Source organism: Buteo buteo, chromosome Z (genome assembly GCF_964188355.1).
Source record: "Buteo buteo chromosome Z, bButBut1.hap1.1, whole genome shotgun sequence".
Taxonomy (NCBI): Eukaryota; Metazoa; Chordata; class Aves; order Accipitriformes; family Accipitridae; genus Buteo; species Buteo buteo.
Window position 1 is genome coordinate 52,127,639 of NC_134204.1, and position 13,996 is coordinate 52,141,634.

Sequence of the window (13,996 nt, forward strand, 5' to 3'; positions counted from 1 at the left end):
ACCCCCTGCCCCAGTTTTTTCCCTCCTAATTTGAATAATGGCTGAATAATGTTTATTGGATTTATACCAAAATGGAAGAAACAGTAAGCAACACTAGAGGACAACATCTGAAAACAAATTTACAAATTTGGATTCATGGTCTGAAAGGTCCTACTTGGTTATATGAGTCTATCACCCTTAGAACTCATAACTTCTTATAGCCAGAGCAGTTTCATATGTGTTCAGATACAGATATGTTTATATTAATTTGTATATATTTGTCTGTATATATACCTATACACAGATAGCCATATGTATATATATGCATATATGGTTGTATGTGTAAATAAATATTTATATGTGTATGTGTGTGTGTATCTATGTACATATACTTATATATCAGCTGAGACAGGTGATGGATTTGAAAACAGAGATGTCATGGACAATGTTCCCCAGAGAGGAAAAGGAATTATTCAATGCCATGTGATCTTCTAAACTGGAGTTGAATCAACACTTTAGGAAGTTTTGGTCAACTCTGCAAGGTTCCTTAATTGAGTTACTAGCAATGTCTCATTGAAAGGGGAAAGGTTATGATAGATTTAGTAGGCATTTGACCATTCTGCTGAACAGATCATTACTATCAAGTAAGATTAAGAGTGGTTTCCTGTCCTAGTCCTACTTGAAGCTTAAGCACACTGGGGAAAATATCCAAGATTATATGCTGCAGGAATTGATTTACTGTTGGAAACAAAAATACACTGGAAACAGTAATGTAGAACAAACCTGATTCCCCCCCTGCCAAAAGAAAAGAATAGAAGGAAGTGCTTGTGAATATGTGTGCATCATTTTCCTAGCTATAAGCTAGCTAAATAGAAAACATTTATAAAATAATATATTTAATATTTTACCAGCTACATGTCTTGGTATTGATATTTCCAAATACTTTTTCTTAATTTTCATTCTAAACACAAATCCCAGCCCAGTTATCCTCCCAGGCCATCCTCTTGCAACGAGGTGTGCAGACATTCTCTAGAATTAAGCTCTGTCAGAAAAAAACCCAGTACCAAACCCAAAACAAAACCCAAGCATTAAACCAAAATATTACTAAACCAAAATATAGTCTGTGTTCCTCACTTCTTGTTTCTAGTTTGAAGAACTTTATCATTGTTATCCATTGCTTTGTAATCATCAGTTTAATTCTTCTTTAGAAACAAGGATGTGTGCATTTTTGAAGGGCAACAATAAGCCGCAGCAGCCATGTGCAACCACACGGCAAGCTTGCTAGCTGACTATAGCTGATTAGCTCTTCATGTTACAGTCACTATAAGTAATCTAACCAGGAAACTGGAGAGGTTATCCAGAATGGCACAGTTAAATTATTGAATAAAGTTTTGCCAATTTACACATTTAAATGATATTTAGATGGTGACACTACCAAAGGGAAGTGAAGTAACTGGTCATGATAGCACAGAGCTTGAGGGACAGTGTGGGTGGTTACTGGAGAGGAGATTGATCCTTGTCCAGACTTCTCAGTTTATACTCTGAAAAATAAACAAACAACTTGTGAGATTAATTTTAAATGTGTTTCTAGTGCTTCAGTTTACCTCAGTAGTTTCTAGTGCCCTAAATTCTGAAATATATGAAATAATTTTTCATGGCTGATTCATCTACGAGTCAATCTTATAAAAGCACAGACCGCCTGCACCACCTGCAGCATCTGATAAGCTTCCTTAGCCTGCTTGTGAACATGACATCCCTTCCTTAAACAAGTACAGGTGCTACATCACAGAAACAAGGCACTTGATTATTTGCAGCCTGTTTTTTAGGACTATGCTAATAATCAGTGTCTAGTGAGAAAGCAGCTCAGTTGGACAAATGCTGCAATTTCTTCATGTTACTGCATGTCCTTGGATTCCTTTCCCATGAATCAGTACAATAAACAGGTCACGTTATCTTCCTTGCTTCTTAGCATCTCAATATCCCTTTCACCCAGGAGGGTAATCATCTCTTCTGTAGATGAAAATTATTTTTTAAAAAATATGGAAGACTGATTTTCAACTTTCAAAACCATGAGTCCTAACTTTTACCTTAGTAAGACAGCTATCATTTGGACTAAATTGTTTAGCAATACCTGGCATGCCTACTGCATAAAAGTTCACTCAGCCTTTCAAGAGGAAGAAGCTATGGCAGTAAATTAAAAGAAAACCTCAAACAAGATGGCCTTATTATGCTCGATAGGGAATATCAGTATGGCTTTATTAATTTTTATTTAGTTACAATAGAACAAGCTGCTGAGAGGAATGCTCACAGTCGCGGCTACTGATAGGTAAAAAATGTAGTGAGGGATTAAGTATTTTCACATAAGTATAGAAATATTGCGAATTAGCCAAACACTTAAGAGCTCAGCTGTTGCAGATGTCAGTCCTTCTGGAAGATGTTTTCTCAGCACTACTTTAAGTGCAAGAGTGTTCTGCTTGACTGAAAAAAGAGCACTTGGACTTGCATACTGGCTGGTGGCATAACATATTTATGAGTCCTATGAGGCACAACCAAAACAGATAATAAACCATCATATTCAAGTACTGCAGACTTTTAATCATTACTATGATTCTTTTTGCAAAGTGAATATGAAAATGACTTATTAAATGTGTAATACATTACTTGTTAAATGTGTAATACAGGCAAGGTAAAGAGTTTCATAAAGCAAGTATTGATGTGAAAGGCAACTATAAATTATGAAAGAAGGATAGCTGAAATAAAAGCAAATGAAAGACCACACATCAAAGCCTACTTGTCACTCCAGAAATTTACAAACCAAAACCAAAAAGCACCAAATGACCAAATCTTTCAAGTAATAATCAAGAAAAAGCTGACCCAAGGTCTGGATTAAGACCTTATTAAGAATACAGTCCATAAACAAATTTAAGCTATGTTTCTTTGTGCACTGGTATGGAAAAGCTGACGAAATACATTCTGAAATTAACAGGGAACAAGTGTGATTCATCATACAGTGGGATAAAATTACTGTTACTTTTTTCATCAGCAATTTAGAGAATGAGGTTATACCCTCCTTATGAAGAAATGAAGTTGATTTCCACATAAAAGAGCAAAGTTTTGGTATTCATGAAGCCAGTGTACAGAAGCAATATTTCAGGTCCCCATTCAATTCTATTTAAAGACAAAAGGAGTCTTTCCACCTATTGAGTGGGATTCAGATTAGCCCTTCAGTGAACAAACGAATATGAAAGTTGAGAAATGGAAAAACCATAAATGGTGATTAATTTTACAATAATTAACATTGATCATTTGATCAACCTATGCTTTAAAAATAGCTTTTATGTCTTATCTACACACTATAGGCATGTCCAACCTTTGGCATGCTGCAAGCCACAGATTTGGTCACGTGGCTGAGAGCCATATAATAGATATATAAAATACAGTACATGACTCAGATACTTTCCATGATGAGTAGGACAAGGCCAGTTTAAGCACACCCTGGCTAACCTTAACACACCACATGGCCCAGGGGAATATGGTCTTAGGGGAGAAACCTTTTTGTAGCCTACCCCTTCCTTTGGCAGCCTTTTTGCAGCTCCACACCAAAGGGATCTCTATGCTTTGTTGCACTTCCAGGCCTAACCCTATCCCTAATCCAGGACCATGGATGGAGTTTATATGCGGTACCATAAATACTATTTATTTTCTGAAACTAACTTGTAATAGGAGGTCAGAAATTCTGAATAAGCACCAGAATGTCTGAAACAATGGGGTCACAACCCGAGGTATCCCACTCATCCTAACTTAGCAACCTTTGCTATAGACAATATCAATGTGAAAAATTTGTAGAAAACACAAGGAAAAGAAAGAAAGTGAATAGCAAATTGTAACTAGGTACCCCAGTTCTCATTAAGGCAAATCTATATAGGCAGCTGCAGGAAGGTGTGAGTTCAGTTCCTCTAGCCCAAGCTGGCCCAAAGACCCAGGTTAGGTCTGGAAGCTGTACAACTGTGGTGTTCAACCATTTTAACTTCAAACATAATGTGCTGTCACATCTCTATAACTTCTAGGCAACTGCTCAATTGCACCTGATTACTGAGGAAAATCAGCAAAGCTTTTCTAGTCTACTTGCCATTGAATTCTTTAGAAGTTACCAAGAGTAACACATGGTAATTCATGGATGACTTAGTTCAGCAACTGCCTACATTTACAATTTTAAGGACAACCCGTGAAGTTGTATGTGCAGCCAAATATTTAACTAAATTCTACACTAATTAATAGATGATCTTTTCTTCTTTTTCAAACTACAGTTATCTATTCCTCATACTGGTAACAGATGCAAGACAGTAAATGATGTTTTACTAGCACTACTCACAAACAAATTCACACAAGAAAAAGAAAATATTATTGACAACATCTAGGGAGTTCCTCGAATCAAAGATCAATTGATTACAAACATTCGTCAAAGAGAAATATATAAGAAAACAACTTGAAGAAATAATATAATTTCCATAAATTACTAGTAGTAAATGGAAGAGAGGAAGTTGGGTTCCCAAAAATGTGGTTGACCCTGCCAAGAGGAACTGCTCTTGGCAGCTGTATCAGGTTTATACATTGCAACTACCTCTGAAGTACCAAGAAGGACACAAGATCTCTGTTTCTTAAAAGATGTAGCATGTTAAGGCACTGAGAGAAGCTATACATACCTGGATGGGAATTGCAATATGCTGCTCCACCAGCATAGATTTCTGATAGTTATGATGCTAAATGTACATTATATATGAATTCTGTTCTGGAATACTTAAAGCACCACCCTAAAATCATATGATGAATCCATTTTAATGCTAGAATAACTGCAGATAGTTTATAATAAGTATTCTGGATGCAACGTCTGTGCAGGGCAGCTGTATCAATTTAGCTGAAGCAGAGTCTATTTGTATAAATAAGTGAATACATCTTGTCATACAGACCTTATTAACTGACAAATGAAGTCACTAGGAACATCACAGCAGACAAAATTACCTCAGCCAAATGAATTGTTTCAAGACCCTTTTATTTGTCTGCTGATCCTTTGCATTTTTTTATGGTGGCTGTATTTAGATGGTACTATGTTATGTCTAAATCATACTCTAACTTGTGACTCAGATCTACTATTTTCTTCTTGCATCTCACTGCTTACCTCAGGTTTGTGTCCCCCTCCCCCCTCTAAAATTAGAGAGGGTACAGACTACAAAAATAAGTTACCGGAACTGTTTTGCAGTATACTGTGAGTTGTTTTCTATTTCTATCATAATTATGTCTGAACAGTCATGCTTTTCCTCCCAATCTTGTAAGATTTTGGGTTGCCTAATGTGGAGAAGAGCAATGAATATGCCTTAAATGCAAAACACAAGCCCAGATATGACCACAAAGTTGAATGTTGTGCAATACCCAGTATATTTTGTTGCCAGTCTTCTTGCTAATATTTAAATTAATGTGGGCAGTTATTGAAAGGATCTTAAATGTAATTGGAATGCATTAATCATAACCTCTTAAAACTGAGATCTGGGGAGATACACTTCTTTTCCTCTACTCATCAGCTGGGAAACTCCATGGCTATATGGATCAGTAATTTCAATGTAATTCTGCTGTTCTTAGTGATTGTCTAGTATGGATCAAAACTTCTCATTCAAACAGAGTCATCTATTCAAGTATAGCTACCTTGCTACAATGTTGATATCACAGTTACACCTTTTCATTAAAAGGCATTTGCCTCAGACTTTTTTCAGAAATGAACTAGCCATTAACAGAGACTGCATCTATCGTGCCCCTGAACTATCTTATTAACACAGAAGTTTTGTTAGAATCAAATTTTGTTTGTACTATAACATTCAGAGCTCTCATATTGTTTGGAATTATTTATCTTAGGTAACAAAAGTAATTACAAAGAGATGATAGCGTGGAGTGCATTTTTTCCCATTCACTTTAATGGCTACAGTAAAGGAAGCCAAATAGAACAAAAGGATAGAGCAGACATGTACTAGAATTGAAGTGGACATGAAAAAACCCCAACCCTCTGATGCGAACTCTTTCAAACCATTTCTATGTTTTGCAGATGCAGAGGAAACAGTGGTGAAATGAGGTCTACAGTGAAGATGAACCATTAGGCTAATAATTCACCTCCTGCCAAAAAAAAAAAAAAAAAAAAAAAAAAAAAAAGCCCTATTAATCTTGTTTTACCATTACCCTGAACAGGAAATAATCTTTGAAATGCCTTAAAGGTGCCAAGTAAATGTCTATCCATCATCAATAAAGATGGCAGAACCTGGCCATGAAGGTAAACTTACAGAGGCATTGACTGTGTGGTCTGTACTCTGAAATTTTTCTCTGTGTATGCATTAGTAACTTGCATGATTTACCCACCATTCTAGAAATCTTAAGCACTGCTACCACCTGCTGGTCAATTTACACTTGAATCTACTAGCTCATCAGCAAAGTAAGAAAGGGAAAAAGGAGGAAAAGCATACTCTAACATGCTTTTCAAAAATAGTTTAACCTTGTTATACCCTCAATATATTCTAATTCAGTTCTTTCTATTGTCATACATGAACAATCTTAGTGTCATAAGATGAAGAATCCTTTTATTCCTGAATTATTCTCACAGGAACAACTGATGGTAAGAAAGAGTGGCCTGTAATATTACTTTCCTCCGTTTTCATTTTTATTTCCTATAGTACCTCTTGTAACTAGGTCATCATTGTCTGCTGTGTAGAATCTTCCATGTTGAAAGAGGGAAATATGCCAGTGCTCCATATACTGTTTTAGCAGCCGAGTTGGTGTTGAATTCACTTTTACGGTGTCTGTGGTTCAGAAAAGAAAAAAAAAAAGGTCTCTCAGAAAGTGGTATTAAGGAGCAGCAATAATTTCTCTGCATTAAAAAGAATTACACATACAGCAGTTGTCATGAAAACTGAAGCTTGCAGGGTTATGACAGGAAAAGTTCTTACCCTTTAATGTTAATTAAAACTAGTGCTAATCATTTAATTCCTTTTTTAAAAACCAATTGCATCTACCCTAGCAATTAACATTTCATACATAAAAGAAAAGACTGCCATCACTGAAAAATATACTGTTTGACTAGAAAACTGAGGAAAACAAGAATATACTATTCCTAAAAGGATTTCTGACAAAGTTGTGGTATTGAGCAGTTCCATTAAATAACCACACAAAAGCATCAGAAGTCCCTGTTAAACTATCTGCTTGGGAAAAAATCAGCCAGTAGTGTCTGGCAGCGAAATCCACAGGCAAAAGAACAATGATGAGTCTGAGCCAAGCTGTTTGGATGACAATCTATACTCCTTCACATTTCCTCCATTTTCAAATCTAGGATTATGATCCAACCCAGATTTCAGGTTCAGATTGGGATGTCTCTAAAGTTCAGGTGCTCTTTGCTGATTCTAACCATCTCTGAATGGGGTAGTTGGTCAAAAGGAAAATAATGACCAAGGATGGTGATGCATGTTTGTCTTGTTCATCACTGAAGAACTGGATCTCTGCATATAGTAATTAATTGGTAACATTAATTCTATTCTGTAGAATAGAATTCTGTAAAAACTTCTTGATTTTGGCATTTTCATCAGGTAGAAATGAGATGCTTACAGAGACGTTAGGCTAGTTCTAAAGTAGAGTTACCAGGAAAGAACAGGGTTTGAGTTCTTATTCTCTATGTATTGTAATGTTAGTGTTTGGGAAAAAAAAACCAAACAAACTGTGTGTTAAATCCTAATTTGTTTATTGCTTACATGAGATACTATGAAAATTCACTGATTAGTACTAGCCCAGTCTTGCTGTAGTGTAACCAAGAACAGAATTTTAGCCTTCAATTTTACATCAGATTTAAAGGGGGAAATCATGCCTTTACATTCTTTCTAAATTTATGATCCCATTAAAAAAGCCCAGACCTGAGCTTACACACAAAGGTACATTTAAACTTTACATGTTCTAACCATTTAAGTACATGTTTTATTTTACCTCTTTACCTTATAGTTTTGGTGAGAAGAGAAACTATCAGCCAAGAAAAGCAAAAAAAAAAAAAAAAGAAAAAGAAAAAAGGGAGAGAGAGAAAAAAAAGTTTGCTGCTGTGGTTTTTCCAGCTGGGCTAAAACCAAGATACACTCGCAACCTCATAGAAGTGCCTCACTGCATTTGCAAGATTTCTAGACCATCTTGTAGACTAGAGAGCTCTGACCAATCATCCATTTTATTTATACTTATCTTAACAGAACTCCTGGATTTTTGTTGCATCAGTCAGTATGTTGCCATGACACCTGGATAGCTTCTGAAATTGCATACATTTGTCCTACATTCCCTAAAAGCAGCAAGTGGCTTTAGCCATTGAATATTCCTTGCTGACCAATTTGAAGACTAAATGAATTAAAACAGAGCATTAACTAGATGAGAGAAAAGAGGGATAATGTGGGGTCACATGAGGTATAAGTTCTACTATAGAACATGTTAAGGATAGCATTGTCAGCATTGAATTATTTCCGCTCCTGTTGATGTCAGAGGGGGCAAAGAAAGGCCAACACTAAGCACTTTCAAAAATCCTACCCTAAGGGTTCAAATACACTTTTAACATAGTAACCCGGCCTTTTGTTTTCTCTTTCATCAACACTAGTTCCAAAACAATGGAATCAAGAAACAAGTCGGGGTAAGCAGTTACCATGTTAAAAATATTTTTGTTATGATTTTATGCTCTGTGGCTTTTTTTCATTTGGCAGTGGCTGAATCTAAAACTGGAAGTTTCCTGTCTTACATCCACACATCTGTACTACTGAGGGATCCAGCAACATGTGGGCTATGTGGGAACACGAATCACTCTGTTGCTTTGTATGCTGAACAGAACAAGCTCCAAGAAGGGAACCCTTAAAACTTCGGAAGAGCTTCTTCCACTGAATTTCTTGTTCCACATTTGGCTCTTCTAAACTTAATTCCTCGGGTTGCTACTATGCATACTAACTAACCAACCATTTATCAGCTGAGCCTGGTCAGTGTGGCTTTCTTATTTTATAACTGGAAAAAAACCCCCAACAAACAACAACCCAACACTTTAACAAGAGTTGGATTGTTTAGATTTGCATATCAAAAGAGACTTTAGAAATCAGTTCAGCATATAAATGGGGCTATTTTATTTATAACAACATCTCAACACCTGATTCATTTCTTTAAATAAATCTCTCTTTGGCACAGTTTACACATATCTGAAAACCACCACGTAATTTGGCACAATGCAGTACAGTTGGCAGCCTCTGCTCAAAAGAAGTCCAGGATTGGAACCAAGAGGGATACCACAAGCCAGCACTGAGGTGCGTTAAAAGAGTTACATGGGGAGGATTTCACAGTGATTGCCTGCACCATGTCTGATCCAAGCCATTGCTATTAGCTTCTCACTTTTGGAGCATTGAAGTCATGCAGAAAAAATACATATGTGTGTATCTAAGCCTTTCTTACTCCACTCAAAGGTCTTGTCCCCTGCCTACCTCAAGGTCACTTAAGAATTAGAATTTTCATTTCCCAGAAGACATTTTCAGAAATGTGACCTCCAGAATATAGGACTGTATGAGTATTTTTGTTTCCAAGTAATCAATACTAGCTTTTGGCAGATTCAGGCATTTGACATTTTGCTTGGGCATTCATCACAGCCTATCTGAATAAAGTCCTATCTCATAGTTATTGTGGAGGCTATGTCCAGCAAAAGTTTGTGGAGTGTAAAACAAATTCCATTTCTATTGGGGAAAAAAAAAGAATCTCTTGTGTGTTATTAACTTGGTATGCAGAGCGGGGGGTGGGGGGGTGGGGGGAAGGAAAAAACAAAACCTCCAAACCCATTTAAATTCTATAAATGATTAAAAGTTCTGCTGAATAACTTCATTTTCCAATTTGAGGAAAGGGTATTGCTGGGATCCAGTTGGTTGCCCCTAACATGCTTATTCCCGAGGAAAGCACAAAAAAGAAAGTGGGTAGAAGTGAAACAATCCCAACATCAGTGTTGCAGCACCACCTCTTGTCAATGTGCAGCTGCACAGACACGATTGTCGGGCTTCGACACACACAAAAAGTAGCACTGTGATTGTAATAAGAGTATTTTTATTCTCTAAATTGCACCCCCAAATGGCACACCGAGTTTGCTGTAGTTTGGTTCTCCAGAAAATGTTGCTCAACTGTTTTACAATAATCAGAGGGAAAAAAAGATAGATAATATTCCAGGTGTTATTTAATAAAAATTAATTTTATATTAGTTCATTGATATTTATTAAAATGTTCTGTAATATTCAAAATAGCGGGAAATAAACTCCTTATAGGTGCATTGTAATTTGCTGATTGTTACCTTTTAACATGAATCCTGAATCTTCACTTTGATACTGTGGCTGATGGCAGCATCACGGAGCGTTCGGAGACCTTTTAACAGAGAGAGAATTTTGAAAAGGGTAGGGGAAGGACAAGGAAATAAAACCCTTCTCTCAGCTCGGCGGTTCAGGCGGAGGCTGCTGAGGAGGTGGGATGAGAGAGGGGAGGCAGCCCCCAGGTGCTGCCTGCAGCGGCAGCAAGGCCTCCCCGGCCCAACAGCGGTGGTGGTGGGAGCCCTCCCAAAATGCTGTCAGTCCTCACATCCCAGGGCATGCCTGTGCCAATCCTGTCCCAGGACAGCTATAGGGCTGATCCTAAGACTTGAACATCTCCCTCAAGGGCTACAGTAGGTGATTTGATTTTGGTCGTGTGACATTTGCATTTCCAGTTGTGTTTTGGGGTGGGATGCTATGTATCCTTGAAAGACGAGAATTCCTCTGAAGGCCAGTTGGGTGAGCCTGAAAGCATAGTGTTCACCTGGAAAAGTTGAATGATGTTGTTTGTATTTTGTTTGGTTAAATTTGTATTTAGAAGACAGAAAGCAAAATTCCTTCGGATTACATGAAAATGAATGTGTTCTCTACATTATATGCTCTCTGCTAGCGTTCTCTACTAGTACTTCAGTGGAGAGGCTACGATTAGCCCACCCTCAGTCATGTAGAATTAGGGATCAGTATTTCTCTCTAACCTTTGGAAATACAGATTCAAGTCCCAAGAGATAAATGCAGGAAAGCAAATTGTGCCAGACAGTGGGACTCAATTTGAAAGGTTCTGCCACCACCTCCACTTCGTGGAACTAATAAAAAAAAACTGCCAAAAATTTGAGATGAGGTGGGGAGCTGTTTCTAGTTGACTGAAATTCTGTTCCTCTTGGAAAATATTATGCACAGAAGCACACATCTGTCAAAATATTTCTGCGTTCCCTCCAGAAAATAAATCTTGCCAATTATAGGCCTCTGAGGAGAGAGTGACACACGCTGAGGAAGAAGACAAGGCAACACTGGTGCCCATTCCTGCTCCTTCAGCTTATTCTTGAGAAAGTGCTTGATATTCCATGGGCTTTCTGGCAAGGTGGGATTTCTACTCCATTGGCTGCACAGTTTTTATGGGAAAGAATTTCTTACCTTTCTCAAGAAAAGATGAGCTGCTTAAATGCATCTGGGCAAGCTGGTTGCCTGTGATAATTAAGAAGTGGTTCCTTGTCAGTGCACGGAATGGGAAAGCCGCTTATATTAATCCAACTCAATAATTGCACATCTTTGGGGGAACACAATTTTTTTTTTTTAAAGATATGGCAGTCTGTAAAGAAAAAAAAAAACTACAAAAACATGCAGTTCTTAAGAATACATGCTACCCTTACAAAGCAGTTTTGAAAGACTTCTCATGTTCACCTGGCCAAAACAGGACTGTTTTGATGAAGTATGATAATTGGTTCACCGCTTCTCATCTTTACTAGCAAAACATATCCCATCTTGTTCTTCCTAATGCTAATCTTACCAGCCAGCTTTAAAATAATTTTTCTCCCATACCGTTTAATTTCTGAATCTTTGTATCAGCATCTACAAGATTTCTGCCCCAACTTCTGGAATTGTCTCCAAAAATCTAGGTTTAAATGTGTGTTCATCCTACTCCTATGATTACTCCATCAATAGCTTCCATGCTGTGGTTTTGTTTTTTTAATTCTTTAATCCTGGGCATATCCTTTTTCTGCTGGAGTACCGTAGGGATGTCTTTTCAATCAAACACTCACCACAGAGCCTGTCACTGAAGGAAGACATCTTGTATAAGTTGTTGCATAAGGCACTTTATTTCAAAAAGCCATCTTCCAGATAATATTTGCTTCTTGGAAATTGTCATGTTTGGGGGTTTGGGTTTTTTTTTAAACACATTTGAAATATAAATTCATAGCTCAGGAACCAAGTCTTTCTCTAAGTTTTAAAACTTGTTCAGCCCTGTGTTTTCAGTAGTAAGAGGAGCAAATCAATAAGGGTGGACACCAAAATGTGTCTTTTTACATGTTCTTTTTATGGTAAAAGAAGTTTGCTTTAAGGGAAAAAGGGGCCTTAAATAACACTACAGTAAAGTCATGAGAAAAAGCAAGTAACCTGTGCTGTGTAAGTACAATGACCTGAAAAAACTGTATAAGGCAATAACTTGCTGAACAAACTTCATAAATCTGTAAGGACAAAGGGCAACTGAAGGACAGCAGAAACACCTTACTAGATCCATTGAGTGGGCAATGAAACACAGGGTGAGTGAAAGCTGGTGTCAGTAAACACAAGGTATTGTATACTGGCAAAACCAGTCCCGACTCCACTTATAAAAAGGGAGGCTCAGAAGTGGCCATTACCACTCCTGGAACAGTACCTTGTGGCTACAAGTTCAGTGACAGCATTATGTTCTGCTCAGGGCTCAGAGCAAGCAAATAAAACTGAAAACATTATGGTACCACCATACAAAGCCCTGGTTCCCTGCTGCTTTGAACACTGTACGCAGTTCTGGTCCCCTCATTCCAAGCAGAATACACTAATGCTGAAAATGTTCAAGAGGTAGTAAGGGTGATCAAAGGCATGGAGCAGCTTCTGTGTGAGGAGCTCTGGAGCAGTTCAGGAAACTTCAGATGCAAAAAGGGACATTTGGGGATGAGGGAATGTCACAGATGTCTACATAAATCAAGGTAGCCTAGAGACCATGTCTAGGGACCCGTTGTTTACTGTCCTTCCTGATACAAGAAGTGGATGGCAGTAAATAAAACAGTAAGAGGAGAGTTTGAAACCACACCAAGAGGTGGTTCTTCCTGGTACAGAAGGAAACAAGAAAAGGACTTTGGGTATGCTGTAGTTTATACAAGGTGAAAGGAAATCTGGACAAACACTTGGAGGAAAATCTACTGAAGCTTTAAGACAGAAAATCACATTCACCTCAGGAAATCCATTAAGCTGAGGAAAGTTGAAGACTGGGAAAGTACGACAAATACATGCCTTGTTCTTATTCTTTTCTTGGCATCCCAAGCAGCTGTTTATGGCCACTGTTGGAGACTTGGCTACCTGCCTAGATAGGCCTGTGGTCTGGCTTTGCACAGAATATTTTCATATTCTGTCCATGGGGCAGCAGATGCTACTACCAAAGTCCTACTGCTCCACCATGCCTTTAGGATATACATGCAGAAGAGAGAGTTCAAACTGAAGGTTTCTCTCCTCTCATAAACCAGGAGATACTTTCCTATGTGAACACTTTCTCACCCCACTTAACTGCACACAAGGGCAACTGTTGTGGTTTTTTGTTCACTTTCAAGCAAGGATATTACCTAGTGCATTGGCAACTGTGCTACTGTCTTACATATTATAGGTGGTACATTGCATTTTGGATGACAAATGAAATATTTGTAAGCTTTTGTAAGATGTAAAATGAAAAACTGAAAAACTACAGGTTTCTAAGAAGTGACAGAAAGAATGTGGAAAGAATTTGAATTCAAGATTAAAAGAGAGTTTTAGAAGCTGGAATATTAGTTTCATCACCCAGTTCAGGGGAGTAGGTTTGTATGGAAATAATGTTTCTTAAACTTAGCAAAAGTAGATCATACTGGGGCATGTATTAAGATGGGAAAGTAGCTTATTTTATACTCTCATCAAAT

General features: G+C 37.6%; 1 long non-coding RNA gene across 1 annotated transcript; it reads right to left on the bottom strand.

The window, feature by feature from the left end:
- Window positions 1-333: 333 nt before the first annotated feature.
- LOC142027448 (uncharacterized) lies at window positions 334-13,593 on the bottom strand. The gene is made up of 4 exons (XR_012649136.1): window positions 11,487-13,593; window positions 10,343-10,413; window positions 6,693-6,815; window positions 334-1,520 (listed from the first exon to the last, which is right to left on the bottom strand). It is a non-coding gene; the product is annotated as an uncharacterized LOC142027448 (long non-coding RNA).
- Window positions 13,594-13,996: the final 403 nt, after the last annotated feature.